Source organism: Elephantulus edwardii, unplaced genomic scaffold (assembly GCF_000299155.1).
Source record: "Elephantulus edwardii isolate Elephantulus edwardi_28Jun2011 unplaced genomic scaffold, EleEdw1.0 scaffold00004, whole genome shotgun sequence".
In the NCBI taxonomy this organism is placed as follows: Eukaryota; Metazoa; Chordata; class Mammalia; order Macroscelidea; family Macroscelididae; genus Elephantulus; species Elephantulus edwardii.
The window spans coordinates 19,516,885-19,531,760 of NW_006399754.1; positions in this window are offsets into that span (position 1 = coordinate 19,516,885).

A 14,876-nucleotide genomic window follows, 5' to 3' on the forward strand; every position below is an offset into this window, starting at 1 on the left:
CCACCACCACCACCACCACCACCACATTGTAAAAGGACATACATTTCTTGAAAGTTTGAATTCTTTTCTACAAACAGTTTGGTAAACACTGAAGTTTTGGATCATAAAATGAGATTTTCATTATAAGGCACCATTGCCGTCTCTCGTTGTCATAGATTGTAGCATGTTGTGCTGCTAACCAAAAGTTGGCACATGGTTGGTGGTTTGAATCCCCTGGGGGCTCGGAGTGGGGGAGATGTGCAGTCTCCTCCTGTTACGTTCTGGGGAGCTGATGGAAGGTGCTAGAAGTCTGAACTGACTTGATGACAAGGAGTTTCTAGGTTTTGGTCTATTTGCTGTTATCTGCTGTTGTGTGGGCTCTAACATTATGGACAACAAAATGGACTGTCCCTGCTTGGACACCATCCTCACAGCCATTGCTAAGGCGGAGTTCTTGTTACAGTCACTGCGTCAATTCCCTTCATTGACGGTCTCCCTCTCTTTTCACTTAGCCTCTGTTTTACCAAGAATGATACCTTTCTCCATTGACCCTTTCTGATAACATGTGCAAAGTGCGTGACACTAAGTCTCATCATCCTCTTTCCAAGGAATATTCTTCCCCTTGCTACCTCGCCGTCTTTTATAGATGCATACACAGGTCACTCACATCCACAGAAATCTACAGATGCCGGCTGAATGAATAGCATGTATTGCTCTGATGAAATAATGTTAAAGTCGATTTGAGAAGAATGGTAAAATATTTGTTAGAAGTTATTTCCTGTTCACCTAAAACATCTTCCAGCAGCCATGGTTGTTTTACTGAGGCCAAACTTCTCAAATGTAGGAAATGTTACATATAAAATATGGAGTTTTTGAGTTGCAGAAACCCGAGAAATGCTGTATTTTACCTCTCTTATTTTTAAAATAATGAATCTAAGTTGCAGAAACAGTAGCAGAATTTATTTTACTTGATAATGCAGGATCTACTATGAAATTTCTCCTCCACCTCCCATGTTTCCCCTCTCATCTTAAATGCCATGTGCTTTAAAAAAACTACCCCTGTACTCAGTTATTTTATTTTATGGAATTCTTTTTACTCTCCTTCATGGACTTCAGGTAAAAATGTAGTTCCTATATTTTTTGTTTGTATTAAATCTGCTTTCTACACAGGAATGTGAACTCCAAGGTGTAGAGTCCTTGCCTGCCTTCCTCAGCTTTGTATCTTCAAAGGAAAGCATAGTTTGGTTCTTGGTAAAGACAGTTTTCTCACATGAATCAGTAAATGCAGCTTTAAGTTGGCTTTCAGGTGAATTGTGGTAATTATGCAGGAACAAACATTCACATGTATACTTCAGTAACATTAATTGTGTTCTTCATGCTGTTCAAGTATTGCCGTTTGTTAAAGTAATACATTTCCTTATAGTTTATGTTCTACTTAGCTCTTATTAGAGTATAAAAAATGAAAGTGTGTTATATTACAAAAATTATCTTTTACTGTTTTAAGTTGTCTTGCTCCCCACACCCTGTTAGCTGTGGATCCAAGTATGAGCAAGTCATCAACAATTTCAGTCTTTTCTCCATCCAATGTGGTGCTGCTTATTGGTCCAGTGCTGAAGATTTTTTTTGCCTTTTTTATATGGAGATATAATACATATTGAAAGCTGTAGTCTTTGATCCTCTACAGTAAGCATTTCTAGTCCTTCTCACTTTCAGCAAGCAAGACTACACCATCTGCATAATACAGGTTGATAAGTTTTCTGATCCCGATGCCACGTTTTTCTTCATAGAATCCAACTGCTGAAATAATTTGCTTAACATACAGATTACAAAGGTATGGTGAAAGAATACAACCCTGACATACACCTTTCCTGGTTTCAATCTTGAAATATTCTCTTGTTCTGCTTACACACCAGCTTCTTGGTCTATGCATAGATTTTGTATGAGCACAGTCAAGTGCTCTGGAGGACTTGTGAAGAAGTGCATCTCGGAACCTCATTCTCTGACTTCTGACTTGGTCAATAAGGGTGGTGGTTGTTTTTAGGTGCCGTTGAGTCTGGAACGACTCATAGTACTCTATGAACACCAGCTCTGAACCCTGTCACATCCTATGCCATCCTCACAATCTTCTTAACACTCAAGTCCATTGCAGCAATCACTGTCAATCCAACTGATTGAGGGTCTTCCTCTCCTCTTCCATATCTCTGTCTTTCCAAGTATGGGGCCCCTCTCCAAAGAATAGCCTCTTCAAGTAACATGTCCAAAGTGTGTGAGAGGAAGCTGTATCGTCTGCGCCTTTTCCAAGACATACATATTTATTTGTTCTTTTGGCAATACTATCTTCAGTACTCTTCTCAAGCACCCAGTTCAAAGACATCCATTCTTCTTCTGTCATTGTTACACATTGTCGAGCTTCAATGCACAGCAATTGACTGAAAAGACCGTGATCTGTATTGAGTGTATCTTCGTCCTCAAACTGACATCATTGCTCTTCAGGAATTTGGAGAGGGCCCTCACGACAGAATTTCCCAGTGCAATATGTCTCCTGATCTCCTGACTGTTGGTACCAAGTATATTGAACAGGCTATGTAGGTCAGGGTTGAGGTCCACAGAAGTCCGTGCTGAGTAAGTTCTCAGGTGGTGATGATACGTTTGCACTACAGTTCATCCTTTATCAATTACTTCTCTAAGAAAGAACCCTACCAAAAATACCAACAGCCAAATCTTAGGTTTTTTTCTTTTCTCCATTTATTGTGATGTTTATTGATCTAATTGTTAGCATTGTTTTATTCTATTTTAACTATTATTAATTTCAATGAACATTTGCAGAGATTTTGGATTTCCATTCATTCATTGTTGCACTTTTCTACAGCCCCCCCCCCCCCCCCCGGGTTGTTCATTCTTCTCTTTGAAAAGTAAAAGAAAAATTCCTTCATTGGTATACAATCCCTCCGTCCCCTCCCACCCACACCCCTACCCTGAGTATACTCCACTTTGGTGTGCTTGATACAGGCTGTGGTCTTCACAATTACTTGCCATGCATCAGAGAGCTGGACAAAGAAGATGACAGAAGAATACTTGATGCCCTTGAGTTGCTGGAGAAGAGTGTTGATCATACTGTGGATTTCCAAGAGAATGGGCAGGTCTGTCCTGGAGAGGGTGAAACAAGCTGCTGCCCGGAGGCTAGGATTTTGAAGCTCTGCCTCACATACTCTGGACATATTACCAGGAAGGACCAGTGCTTGAAGAAAGACATCATGCTTAGGATGATGGCAGAGGGACAGCACAAGAGAGGCAGACCTTGGATGAGATGGATTCACAGTAACAGGGATAATGAGGGTAGGTGTGTTAGAGATAGTGAGAATGGCTCAGGATTGTCCATAGGGTCACTGTGAGTTGCAGGTAACTTGATGTCACATAACAACAAAAATCATCTAAAATGAGAGATTTGGTTTTCTTTCTTTCTTTCTTTCTTTCTTTCTTTCTTTCTTTCTTTCTTTCTTTCTTTCTTTCTTTCTTTCTTTCTTTCTTTCTTCCTTCCTTCCTTCCTTCCTTCCTTCCTTCCTTCCTTCCTTCCTTCCTTTCTTTTTTCTTTCTTTCTTTTTTAATCACTAATGCTTATTTATCAATACTGATTTTTAACTGCTTATGTTTTTGTTATTGTTATGTGTTGTCAAGTTGCTTGTGACACATAGCGAACCTATGAACAACAACAGCTCTGAACCCTGTTCTATCCTGAGCCAACTTTATCATCTCTGACACACCTACCCTCATTAATTCCCCAGTCATTAAGTCAATCTATCTTATCAAGGGTCTTTCTCTCCTATGCTGTCCCTCCACTCTCCCAACCATGACATCCCTCTTCATGCCCAAAGTATGACAGATGAAGCTTCAGAGTCTTTTCCTCCAAGGAGCAGCCTGGTTTCACCCTCTTAGGATGCACGTGTTTGTTCTCCTAGAAGTCCATGTACATTTAATGTTCTTCTCCAGCACTACAGCTCAAAGGCATCAATTCTACTTCTATCATCCCTAGTCATTGTCCAGCTTTCTGATGCATAGCAAGTAATTAGGAAGACCATTCATGGATCAGGCACCCCTTAGTCTCCAAACCGACATTATTGCTCTTCAGGACTTTTTTGGAGAAGTCCCTGACAGCAGACTTTTCCAATGTGATACGTCTTTTGATTTCCTGGCTGCTGGTACCAAGAGTGCTGATTCTGGAGCCAAGCAAACTGAAGCTGTTAACAATCTCCATCTCTTCAGCATCTTTCATGATGCTGCCAATCAACCCAGTGGTGAGAATCTTTGTTTTTTTGATGTTGATATTCAATCCATATTGAAGACTGCAGTTCTTGACCCTCTGCAGCAAGCACTTCAGGTCCTCCTCACTTTCAGCAAGCAGGGTTTTTGCCATCTGCATAACACAGATTGTTGGTGAGTCTACCTCCAAACCTGGTGCCACATTTCTTATAGAGCTCTGCCTCCTAGATAATCTATACTGCATATAGATTGGAAAAGTATGGAGATAGGATGCATCTCTAGCAGACACCCTTCCTGATTTTGAATCATCCAGTGTTTCCTTGCTTTGTTTTGATGACTGCCTTCTAGTCCAAACGTAAATTTCACATAAGCAGAAATCAATTCAAGATTTTGCCATCTTTTTTTTTTCTTTTTTGTCTCTACTTTCCCTACAACTATTAAAACTTGCTGTCTCTTTTAATTGGAAAATTATGCCAGCATTTCTTTGCTAAAATAATTTTTTTTTTCATTAGACTTCATTGGTTTCCTTTCCACCTTGGATTAAATGGTCGGCTGCCTCAGAGTTCCCTCCTACCTGTGTTCTGGACTTCCTCCCGGGCCTTTCCTGCCTCTGGCTTTGGATTGCTCCACAGCTATCCTCCTGCGTGCAGGCCCCTGAGTGCTTCTGGAGGAAACTGTGCCTCGGAGTACAGCTGCTTCCCTGGGAAAGCCTGCTGTACAACTTCAACTTGGCAAGATTCTTCCATCCGACATTCTTTCTGTTTATCCCTCATTGACTTGCTGGAAAATTCTTACAGAATCAGTTCTGGCTTTGTCTTACTTCTTTAAGGCCTTAATCCATCACTTCTCTCGTATTTATTACAACTTATCTATTCCTCATACTTATATTTAATCTTCCCTCAAATATCAGAGGCAAATGTATCTTTCACTCAGAAGTTAGTGTCGGATGCATCAAATGATATAGCTGATTTTTCTTGCCTCTTATATTTTACATTTACACATTTGTTGTTTTCCTATTTGCTGTTTTTGCCATTAACTTAACCTGTTTTCTCTTTAACTCTGACTTTTTCTTCTGTTTTATAGACTGTTTCATTTCCCCCCTTCTGTTAAACTGAAAATTTTACTTCATCCCACCTTTCTTTCTCAATATAATTTTTTTTCTTTATTTCTCAGGCTATTTGAACAAAAAACTTTCTCAATTTGTAACTATCACTAATTAATACAATCCATTTCCTTTCTAACTTTATAAACTTGAGTGTGAACTTAATCATTACACAAAACTTCTTTCTTTGAAGTTACTAAGGACAGATTTCCTCCCTTTCATTCTTGTTTCAGGGGAATTGTAGCACCATTCACACTGTCAGTACCATTGTGTCATTTCTAACTTTTGTTCACTTGGACCTGGGTAGTTCCTGAAGTTTTTGGGTCATTCTTAGTGTTGACTACCTGTTGTAATTTTTTCAACTGCAAGAAGTATCGATTTAGTCTTCTGTTCTTTTAAAGAAATATGATTTTATTGACATCTGAAGCCCTATATTGTTCTCATTTCTAGTTTTCCATAGTTTTACTGTTTGTTTTTCTTTCTTCTCGGGTCCTTAGCAATTCTCTTACTTCGTCCCCTCCCCCCTATTTGCAGACCAAGCTTAATGGCTAACCTAACCTTCAACTGCTTCTTCTGACTTCTGAGTCTGATATCTTACCTTTGCTCCCAATCCCCAGAAACGTCTCCATTAAATATACAGCATTTTTTTCCCCTTCCTATAACAACAACAACATACAAAATTCCTTCTCCTATCTTCTCTTGTGTAAGAAGTAGCACCATTCACCTTGCCAATATCATTGAGGTGGGTTTTGGTTTTATTTTGTGTGTGTGTGTGTGTGTGTGTGTGTGTGTGTGTGTGTGTGTGTTTTAAAGAAAGCCCTATTTTAAGGATCTAAAATAACATCTTAAGATTATTTTTACACGAATGTTTTAATGCAAACCAATAAAAAAATTTCAATCTACCAAATAACTATATAAGAAAAGGTTTTTTCCCCATTGGACAGATTGGGAAGCAAGCATTTCAAGTCCTTCTCACAGCAAGCAGGCTTGTACCATCTACAGAACACTATCATTGAATTTTTAACTTTGTGTGACTTGTACATTGTATTTCCAGAGTGATTCATACTGTTGATGTGGCTAGCTGTTAACTGAAAGGTTGGTGGTTTGGGTCTACCAAAAGCCACATCAGAAGAAATGTATGGTGGCCTCCTTACAAAAAAACAGCCACAGAGAACCTTACAGGACACAGTCTTGCTATGAGACACATGAGGTTGTCATGAGGTGAGTTGACCCCACTGCCATGCCATGGTGTCTGTTGCATAGCCAGCTCCCAGCTAAGGGCATTCAGTGCTTTCTAACCACTAAGCCTCTCTTTCCTCTCTCTATTTCTTTCCAACCGTGCTGTCTACACTTTTGATGGACTCGTATCTGGTTTTCTCTAATGGTCAGGTGACAAGAAGGGAATGTACATATCACAACAGATCAAATTTCTTTCCATGCTGTTTAATGTTCTCGACCTCTAAAAATCCATGATGACTCTTGATTCTGGTTAAAGATGGAGTTCATTAGTTTTGGGGCAAACCATGTCTAGACTGGACACCTATTGTCACTCTCTTATCCTGCTTTCCTTAACTGAAGCTAAGCCTATGATTAAAAATGTTCTCTTGCTGGTTCCATAAACTTGCATTTGACTCCCATATTTACCCATTCTCCCCATGCCAACTTAACTTACCTCCTTTTTAGCTTTTAAAAATAGTTTTCTTTGATTATCAAGTGCCTTTTCTCCTTTCAAGACTTAATCTTATTCCTTTTTCCTGAAATCTTCTCTTTTGACTTCAGCCTGCGGCTACTTTCTCCCCCAGTCAGCGTTTATACCTCTCTAGCATTCCATTATACACGTTACTAAACTGTTTTAAAGAAATCTCATATATGTATGTCAGTTTCTTGGTGAATTGTTAGTATCATACTTTTGAACTTTCCTCATTGCCATGTGTATTGTACCCTTCATGGCCTGTTCTATAATGGTGTAGCTTTTACCTTTGTACTGTGTAACCAGGGGGGGCTCATATGGACTACCTTTCTATTATTTAGAAAAACAGAAAGGTCTAATTCTCAACTCATTTTGGCTTCTATATATAATTGACTTTTTCAGCTACAAAGTACTGAGTAATCATTATTTGTGGTTAGTCCTTTGCTCAACCCTATAATATAGATCAGCTTTGCTATTATCACAAGCTCAGACTAAGAAATTAAATAACTTGCCTCAAACCACAAAATTTGCAATGTAGTTTTTGTGGATTAGGAAAAAAATAAAAAAGTACCACTTTGAGTCTTTATTCTCTAACTTTAGCACCTGGGGCACAGTCAGACCTTAAAAATTGTGTCTCAGCATTAACTTTTTCACTACGTTCTAAGGAAATATGTAATATTTTATATTATTACCTCTAAATAACTTAGAAAGATATTGATTGTTTAGTGTGGCATGTACCATGAATAATAGTTTTGACAATTTTATTTCAATAAAAGTACACCAGCCTAAAGATTTATAAAAGCAAAATACCTTTTAATGTTAGAAGGCATGATAATTTAGAATTTTTGAAATAGCTTTTGTAGGCTAAATATTTTTTAAATGAAGAGACACACTAATTTATAAAGGAAACCACAGTGAAATAAAATGAAATGGCATAATCCTTATTTTTCTGATAAATAGAGGAACTCAGTTTATGGATGACAGAAGATTAGGCAGTCATTAATGATATTATAAACAGTGCTCTAAAACCATATAGTCTTTCTCCTTTCTTTTAGATAAGAATTGCACAATAAAGATAGTTCTGGAAAGATCTGAAATACTGCCACTGTCTTGTCATGGCCACTGGATGTCACTAAGATCAATAATATGGATATGAGCCAAAATATTTATCAAAGGATTCACTACTAGTATTAAAAAATAATTATTTGATTACATGAAATAGATTATATGAAATCTTAAAAGTTTTTTTTTTAACAAATTGCTTATAAACAATGAGGGGAAATAAGAAGGGAACTATAAATAAAAAATGTTATGGTAAGAGGAAAGCTGTGGATTGTGACATAAATGTTAATATAATTGTAGTAGATAGAAGCAACTTTAGTGGGACAATCATTTGTCTTAATTGTTGCAGATACACTTTAATCAGGAATATCATTTGTCATACTGAATAAAGAAGCCACACATACAATTTGCCGTGTTAACAATTATCATACCTCTGGAGTATTTAAAGAGGATTAGATCTTTTCCAGTTAGTGTTCCAGAGTTCATCCTTTTATTTGAGTACAACATCACTTGTATCTAAGTATTTATTAATTAAAAAGAAAAACATGCAGATTGAACATGGTAGTTAAGTGAATAATACTTTAAAATAAAAAAAAAACACACAACCATTTATTGAAAGAAATCCTTGATGTAAGTATTTTGGACCTCTGAATTTTAAATAATATGAATATTTAAGAGAGGAAGGTATACCTGATCCAAGCTATGGTCTTCTCTATTGCTTACATATCTGGAGGTTGGACAATGACTAAGGATGATGGAAGAATCGATGCCTTTAAATCGTAGTGTTGAAAAAGGGAAATGAATATGCATCCCATGGCCTGTCAAGAGTACAAACAGGTCTGGAAAAAGTGAAAATGGACAGCTCCTTTGAGACAAAGATAGTGGTAGTCTATCTCACTTTCTTTGGGCTTATTATCTGGAGGGGACAGTCCTTGGAGAAGGGCATCATGTTTGGAAAGGTAGAAGGTCAACATAAGAAAGGAATACCTATAGTGAGCTGGGTTGATTTAATGGCAGTAGCAAATGGTTCGAGTGTGTCGGAAATGGTAAGGATGGCATAGGCTAGGGCACGGTTCAGATTGTTCGTAAGGTTGCTGTGAGTAGCAAGAGACTTAATGGTTTATAACAACTCGTTCAGTAACTCAATTTTACTCTGTAATCTGCACTTCATTATATAACTAGATATTGTGATGACAAGGAGGTATCATCACACCCACCTGGTTATGAATTGAACTGTGTCTTCCCAAACACGTGCTGGTATCCTAACCTCTCTACTCATGGATATAACCCTGTTTGGGGATAGGTTTCTGCTGCCTTAATGATGACATATCACTGCAGGGTGAGTCCTACACCCAGTCACTTCTGATTTAGAAGAGCAGCATAGTTGTGGGTTGTGTCCTCTTGTTCACAGGGTTTCTTAAAGGCCTGTGGTTTAGGAAATGGATGGGCAATCTTTCTTCCTAGTCTGTTGTAATTTGGATACTCAACTTTGTACAATATCTAACATACAAGCATTTTATCCCAAAAAAGTAGATGAAATCCACTTCCCCATTACAAAGCAGTCCTTGGAGAAGGACATCCTGCTTGGAATGATGGAGGGTCAGTGCAGGAGAGGAAGACCCTAAATGAGATGAATTGACACAGTGACCATGGCAATGGGAGATGCTGTGTCAGAGACAGTGAGATTGCTCAAGATATGCCACAGCTATTGTTCATAGTGTTGCTATGCATTGCAGTTCACTCGATGGCAACAACAACAACAACAACAACAACATCAACAACATAGTCACAGAAGCAAGCAAGCACAAACAGTGGAAGATAGATGTCAGTCTGTGAGAATATTACTCAGGCACTGAGGAGTAGTAAAAGAAACAGAACTTTTCCACAAGAGATCAAAGAAAAAGAGAGAGCCCGGCCATAGATCTAGTGCTTTGAATTCAGATTTCTAGCTTCTACAGCTTCTTACTGAAAGTGAGGAGGAATTGGAATTCTTGCTGCAAAAAATCATTTAATGTAGTCTTCAATATGGGTTACATCTCCTCACCAAGAAGGAGAAAAAAAAAAAATCTTCACCACTGGACCGATAGGCATCCTCATGGTAGATGGAGAAAAGATAAAGATTACCACTATTTCGTTTTACTTGGATTTACAATTCACACTCTTAATACCAGTAATCAGAAGACGTTTTGGGGAAATCTGCTATCAAGACTTCTCAAAAGGGCCAAGGAGCAATGATGTTGGTTTAAAGATTAAGGTGCACCTGCCCCACTAGGACTTTTCAGTCACTTGCTATGCATCTGAACATTGGACAGTGACTAAGTATGACAGAAGAATCAATCCCTTTAAGTCGTGGTGTTGGAGAACAGTACTGAATATCCCATGGACTTCCAAGAGATCGAACAAGTCTGACTTGGAGAAAGTGCAATAAGAATGTTCCTTGGAGACAAGGATGTTGAAATTTCAACTCATATTCTCTAGGCATTTTCTTAGGAGGGATATCAAGAATCTCTTCAAATTTCTAAAGAGAAAGGATGTCAGTTTTAAGACTTAGTACACCTGATCCAATAAGTAACTGGTAGGTGGACACAATTTATATGTTTACTCCTAACTGAAACGAAGAGTCTCACCACTGGGCCAATTAGCAGCATCAGTATGGACAGTGAAGAGATTGAGATAGTTAACAGTTTTAGTTTATTTAGTTCCACAGTCAACACTCTTGGTAACAGCAGCCAGGAAATCAGGAGACAAATTGCATTGGGAAAGTCAGCTGTGAGGGACCTCTCAAGAGTACTGAAGTGCAATGACGTCAGGCTGGAGACTAAGGTGTGCCTGATCTGGACTATAGTCTTCACAATTACGTGCTACGCATCAGAGAGTTGGACAGTGAATAGGGATGATAGAAGGAGAATTGATTCCTTTGAGCTGTGGTGCTGGAGAAGAGTGTTGAATATACCATGGACTGCTAGGAGAACAAACAGGTTTGTCCTGGAGAAGGTGAAGCCGGAATGGTCCTTGGAGTCAAGGATTCTGAAGCCTCGTCTGACATACTTTGGGCATGTTACAAGGAGGGACAGGTCTTTGGAGCGGGATATCATGTTTGGGAGAGTGGAGCGATGGCGCAGGAGAGGAAGACCTTTGATAAGATGGATCGATTCTGTGACTGGAGTGGTGGGAATGATGGCGAGGTTGGCACAGGATAGAGTGGCATTTAGGGCTCTTGTACATAGGGTCGCTATGAGTTACAAGCACCTCGATGGAACATAACAACATAGCATTCATATAAAAAGAGAACTCATGTGGTCTAGTGGGTAAGGATATGTGCAAAGACAGGCTGTTCCAACCCAATAACTAATACATAGGAGATAGATGGGCAGTCTCCTCTCCAGTGATTTACAGCCTCTGGGAACTTGCTGGAGATTCAGCTATGGGTGAGTTCCACCTAGAAGGTACATAACAATTCATATTAAGATGTATATTCACCCTCCCCACTATATTATTGTTATTGTTAGGTGCCATCTAAATCAACTAGTGTTCACAGTAACCCTATGACAAAAAGATTATTATGAAACCTGAGCCAGCCTAACAATGTTTTGCATGCTGGAATCCATCGCTACAGTCACTGCATTGAACATTTTGTTGAGGATTTTTCCTCTCTTTTTCTGATCTTCCACCATTGCTAACGTGCTGTCTTTTTTCCAAACACTGATCTCTCAAGACCACAAGTTCAAAGTCTCTTAGATGAAGTTTCACCACCCTTGCCTCTACTGAATACTCCAGTTGCCCATAGGACAGGCCAGAAGTGTGTGTTCTTATGGAGGTCAATGGAAACTCCAGTACTCCTCTCCAACACTTCAGTGCCTTCAAGGCATAGGTTCTTCTTCATCGTCATCCTCATTCATTGTCCAATTTTCAGATGTATAGAAAGTAATTGAAAATACCATGGCTTGGAGCAAGTGTCTCCAAGACTTTAAACTGACTTCATTGCAATTCAGACCCTGGAGAGGCTCATAAGAGCAGATTTTCCCAATGCAACAAGTCTCTTGATTTCTTGACTGCTGCTTCCATGGATATTGGTTGTTGAACAAAGTAAACAACTTCAATTTTCTCCATCTCTTATATTGTCTTTTGGCCCAGGAGCTTTTTTTTTTTTTTTTAATACTGGAGATGTAACTCATATTGAAGACTTTGATGTTTGACTTTCTTCAATAAATGTTTTAAGTTCTTTTCACTTTCTGTACACAAGGTTATGTTAGCTGCATAATGCAAGTTTTTGATGAGTCTTGCACCAATCCTTCTTTACATAGTTCATCTTTTCAGGTGATGTTTAGCATACAGTTTGAATAGCCATAGAGAAAGAATACAAGCCTGACTCAAATCTTTCTTTATTTTATCTTATTATTTTCGTGTGAGTGTACTGTCAAATCAGATCTGACAGGTACAGGAGGAGATTGTCCCTCCTTCCCTGGCAGAGCATCTGGTGGATTCGGACCGTGCGCCTCTGGGATTGTAGTTGCAGCTCCTTACCACTAGGCCACCAGAGCTCCCCCGACTCAAATCTTTCTTAATTTAAAACTATACAATGTCCTGTTGTTATATCTGGACATTAGCTTCTTGATCTATGTATAAGTTTTTCATGAGAACAGATAAGTGTTCTAGGATTCCAATTCCTTTCAATGTTAGCTGTAGTTTGTTTGACACACACAATCAAATGTAAAAATCTACATAGTCAATAAAACATAAAATACACATTTCTGGTATTCTCTGATTTCAGCCACGATCCAGCTGACATCAACAATTATATTCCTCATTCTAAGACCTCATATCAAGGAAGCTGGAATTTCTTGCCTTTCTTTGTGGATATATTGTTCTTGCATTTTAAAGTAAACTTCTGCAAGATTTTACTTGCGTGTGATACTAATGCTATCAAATGATTCGAGAATTTCCACATTCTGTTAGATCCTCTTTATGGGAATGGGAGCACTAACAGGTATCTACATTGTAGGGAAGAGATTGACCATCTGTCTTTTACAGATCAGCTGGTCAGTTCAAACCACATGCCTGTGTGTTGGCAGTGCAACTCCCTACAAAGCCACTAGAGTTTGTATATATATTTTTTCCTTCTCTCTCCTTTTCTCTCTCACACACTCACACTCAAACTTTCAGACACATATATAATGTTGTTGTTATGTGAGGTCAAGTTGGAACTGACGAGTAGCAGGTTTTCATAGTCAAGGCTAAACAGGTCACACAGGAGGAGACTGCTTGTCGTTGTTCTCTGAGCAGCGAGCAGATTTTCACAGGATGCTTTGCTGTTGGCAGTGCAACGTCTTGCAAAAACTCGAACTCACTACCCTCAAGTTGGAATTAATTCATAGCTGACTCTCTAGCAGGTTATTTATGACTCTAAAATCAGCAGGGAGAAACTTACTGGTCCTTCTCACCGTGAAATTTTTTTTGTGGATTTATTTTTATGAAAGCACAATATCCTGATGACTATAAACAAATCAAAGTGTAACCTACAAAGAAGATGGGAATTGAGGAATAAGGGATTAGTGGTGGAGGGAAAAATAGATTAGAAAAAGACAGCAACTTTGTACATTCTTAAGATTGTAATCATGATATGGATTAAGACATGCTTAACTGTATTTTTAAATGTTTCTTATGAAAGTGAAATTTGAACAATGAATAGGAGGACAGAAAAGTTTGTGTCTTTTAATTACGATGTTGACAAAGAGTATTAAGTATATCATGATTTTCTTCAAAGAACAAAAATAAATCTGGCTTAGAGAAAAAGCAGCCAGGTACTCTTTAGAGACAAGAATTGTACCACTTTGTCTCACATACTTTGGGCATGTGAACAGGACAGGCAAGTCCTTTGCAAAGGGCATCAAGTTTGGAAAATAGAGGGTCAGCAAAGGAGAGGAAGACATGCAAAGAAGTGGACTGGCACCATGTCTGCAGCTATGGGCCTAAGCACAGTAGCCATCATAGCAATGGTGCAGGATTGGGAAGGTTTTGGTCTGTTGGACATAAGATTTCTGCAAACCAGATTCAACTCAATGGCACCTAACAATAACAACATGAGAACTAGCCTGTATGATTTATGGAAGGCATAGAGACAGATCTGTTTAGATGTGTGTTGTTGCTGGCAGGTGCCACTTAGTTGAAAATGACTCCCAGTGACCCTGTGAACAACAGATCTGAACCCTGTCCTATCTGGCTCTAACCTTATCAACCTGGACAAACAGGAGCCCATTGCCACAGTCACTGTATCAATCCATCTCATTTAGGGTCATGTTTCCTTTTGCTGACCCTTGGTCTTTCAAGACATGATGTCCCTTTCAAAGGAACAATGTCCCTTTCAAAGCTTCTCTTCACAGCATACTCACAGTATGTGAGGTGAAGCTTTGTCATCCTTGCCTCTAAGGACTAAGTTTGGTTCTATTTTCTCCAAGATTCTTTTGGCAGTTCATAATTCAAAGACATTGTTTCTTCTGCTGTAATCCTTATTCATTGTCCAGGTGTCAGTGCATACAAGTGTTTGGAAAAACCATGACTTGAACCAGATGTACCTTAATCTTTATCCTGACAGCATTGCTCCTTGGCACCTTGCCTAGGTCCTTGACAGCATATTTTCCTAGTGCAACATGTCTTTTAACTTCTTGGTTTCTGGTACTAAGAATGCCGATTGTGGATTCAAGCCAGATGAAATAATTAACAACCTCAATCTTTTTTTTCCATCTAATGTGATGCTGCCTATCGGCCCAGTCGTGGGAATTTTTTTTT